The sequence below is a fragment of the Pteropus alecto genome, unplaced genomic scaffold, assembly GCF_000325575.1.
Source record: "Pteropus alecto unplaced genomic scaffold, ASM32557v1 scaffold114, whole genome shotgun sequence".
In the NCBI taxonomy this organism is placed as follows: Eukaryota; Metazoa; Chordata; class Mammalia; order Chiroptera; family Pteropodidae; genus Pteropus; species Pteropus alecto.
Genome location: NW_006435793.1, coordinates 5,630,032 through 5,633,357, shown reverse-complemented (window position 1 = coordinate 5,633,357; position 3,326 = coordinate 5,630,032).

Genomic DNA, 3,326 nt, shown 5'->3' with positions numbered 1-3,326 from the left:
GTGAGTTGTTATCTCATTTTTTTGATTTGCATTTCCCTGATGATTAGTGATATTGAGCATCTTTTCATATGTCTGTTGGCCATCTGTAGGTCCTCTTTTGAGAAATATCCATGCAGGTCCTCTACCTATTTTTAAAATTGAGTTGTTTAGTTTTCGGTATTAAATTATATATTTTGGATATTAACCCCTTATTAGATATATCATATGTGAATATCTTCTCCCATTCAGTAGGCTGTCCTTCCTTTTGTTTTGTTGATATTTTCTTTCACTGTGCAAAAACTTTTTAGTCTGATATAGTCCTTTTTGTTTATTTTTGCTTTTGTTGCCCTTGCCTGAGGAAACATATGCAAAAAGATATTTCTATAACTGATGTCAAAAAGTTTACTGCCCATATTTTCTTCTAGAAGTTTTATGGTTTTGTGTTCTATATTTAAGTCTTTAATCTATTTTGAGTTTATTTTTGTTTATGGTGTAAGAAAGTGGTCTGGTTTCATTTTTTTGCATGTACTTGTCCAGATTTTCTAACACCACTTATTTTTTTTTGGAGGTGAAAAAAATCACATTCTTTTTATGTATAAAGTATACATATATTTAGAGTACATAAACAGATATATGGAATTTCCTTTTTAAAATTTTATTATAGTATTAGTTTCAAGTATACAGTACATTGGTTAGACATTTATATAGTTTATGAAATGATCCCGCTGATTACTCTCTCTGGCTCTACAATAGCCATTACATTACTGCTGATTGCATTCCAACTATGCTGTGTTCCCTGACCCCGTGACCACCTATCTACTACTAATTTGTACTTCTTTAACCCTTCACTGCTTTTTCCCAGCTCCCCACTCCCCTTCCCTCTTGCCATTTCCAAATTGTCCTCTATATTTGTGAGTCTGTTTTCAATTAGTTTGTTCTTTTTGTTGCTTAGATTCTGCATATAAGTGAAATCAGATGGTATTTATCTTTCTCGGTCTGACTTATTTCACTCATCATAATAACCTCTAGGTCCATCCATGCGTTGCAAATGGTAGGATTTTATGTTTTATGGTTGAGTAATATTCTATCGTATATATGAACCATAAATTCTTTATCTAATTGTCTGTTGATGGGCATTTAGATTGCTTCCATATCATGGCTATTATAAATAGTGCTGCCAAGAACATGGGGATGCATAGATCTTTACGAATTATTGCTTTGGTTTTCTTTGGATGCACACCCAGAAGTGCAATTGCTAAGTCAAAACTTAGCATTTGCACTTTTTTAATTTTTAATTTTTTGAGGAACCTCTACTGTTTTCCTAGATCTTTACGAATTATTGTTTTGGTTTTCTTTGGATGCACACCCAGAAGTGCAATTGCTAAGTCAAAACTTAGCATTTGCACTTTTTTAATTTTTAATTTTTTGAGGAACCTCTAGACTGTTTTCCATAGCGACTATACCAATTTGCAGTCCTACTGTGTATGAGGGTTCCCTTTTCTCCACATCCTCACCAACACTTGTTCTTTGTCTTATTGATGACAGCCATTCTGATAGGTGTGAGGAGATATCTCATTGTGGTTTTAATTTGCATTTCTCTGATGATTAGTGACCTTGAACATTTTTTCATATGTCTATCGGCCATCTATATTTCCTCTATTTAGGTTTTCTGCCCATTTTTTAATTGGATTGTTTTGTGTTGTTTTTGTTGAGCCATATGAGTTTTTGTATATTTTAGATATTAACTCCTTATTAGATGTATCATAAGCAAATATTGTCTCCCATTCAGTAGTTTGTCTTTTCATTTTGTTGATGATTTCTTTGCTGTGCAAAACCTTTTTAATTTGATGTAGTCTCATCAGTTTATTTTTCTTTTGTTTCCCTTGCCTGAGGAGATATGTCCAAAAAGAAATTACTAGTAGCAATATCAGAGAGATTACTGCCTATGTTTTTCTTCTAGAGGTTTTATGGCTTTGGGTCTCATATTTAAGTCTTTAATCCATTTTGAATCTATTCTTGTATATGGTGTAAGAAGGTGGTCCAGTTTGTTTGTTTGTTTGTTTCTTTCTTTCTTTCTTTTGCATATGTCCGTCCAATTTTCCTAACACCACTTAGTGAAGAGACTGTTTTTACCCCATTGTATATTTTTGTCTCCTTCGTCATAGAGTAATTGACCATATAAGTGAGGCCTTATTTCTGGGCTCTCTATTCTATTCCATTGATCTATATATTGGTTTTTATGCCAGTACCATACTGTTTTGATTATTATGGCTTTTTAGCATAGCTTGAAATCAGGGAGCGTGATACCTCCCACTTTGTTCTTTCTCAAAATTTCTTTGGTTATTCGATGTCTTTTGTGGTTCCATATAAATTTTAGGATTAGTTGTTCTAGTTCTGAGAAGAATGCAATTGGTATTTTGATAGGGATTGCATTTAATTATGTTGTTTTAGATAGTAAGGACATTTTAACAACAGTAATCCTTCTAATCCATGAGCATGGTATATCCTTCCATTTATTTGTGTCCTCTTCAATTTCTTTCTTTAGTGTCTTATAGTTTTCAGAGTACAAGACTTTCAAATCTTTGGTTAAATTTATCCCTAGGTATTTTATTCTTTTCGATGCAATTGTAAATGAGATTATTTTCTCAATTTCTTCTTCTAATCATTCTTTATTAGTGTATAGAAATGCAACAGACTTCTGTATATTGACTTAGCTGTACTTTCAAAAGTATATCATTCTCCTGGGCTAGCCACTTCTGGATAGTACCATACATGGATCCCACAATCATGATTCCACGACTACACTTACTTTGCTAAATGAGTTCCTTGGTCTGATGAGATGTTATGCAGGAGCCCATGTCATTAATCAAACTCTCCATGAACTTTTAGATGATGATGTTGGCTAAAGCTCTACAGAGAGGAAAAGCAACCGATACTGCAAAGAGGTGTTAATTTAGGTCAAGGTGAATCCCTACCCCTTTCATACTGGAAATTGTCTAATGCAATCAACTTACTGCCAAGTGACTGATTAGCCTCTTCAAATGAAGATTGGTCTCTGTTTATGATAGTTTGAACAATTAGCTGCTGAAGTAGCTATATCAGTCTTAGTGAGTGAACACCCCTATTGTTTAGCCCATAGATAGCCTCCTGCAATCATGACTACTGTGTTCATTGTACCAGTGATAGAGGCTGGATGGCACCAACTCTGTGAGTCATTCTATTTGTTGAGCCTAATGAGGAAGATGGAGAGTTGGAAGGCCTGGTACATGGACAGCTGAGGAGGTGAGAGAAACCTGACTCAGCTTCAAGTAATAAAATACTGCTCTAAGACAGCATTGCTCTGTTTT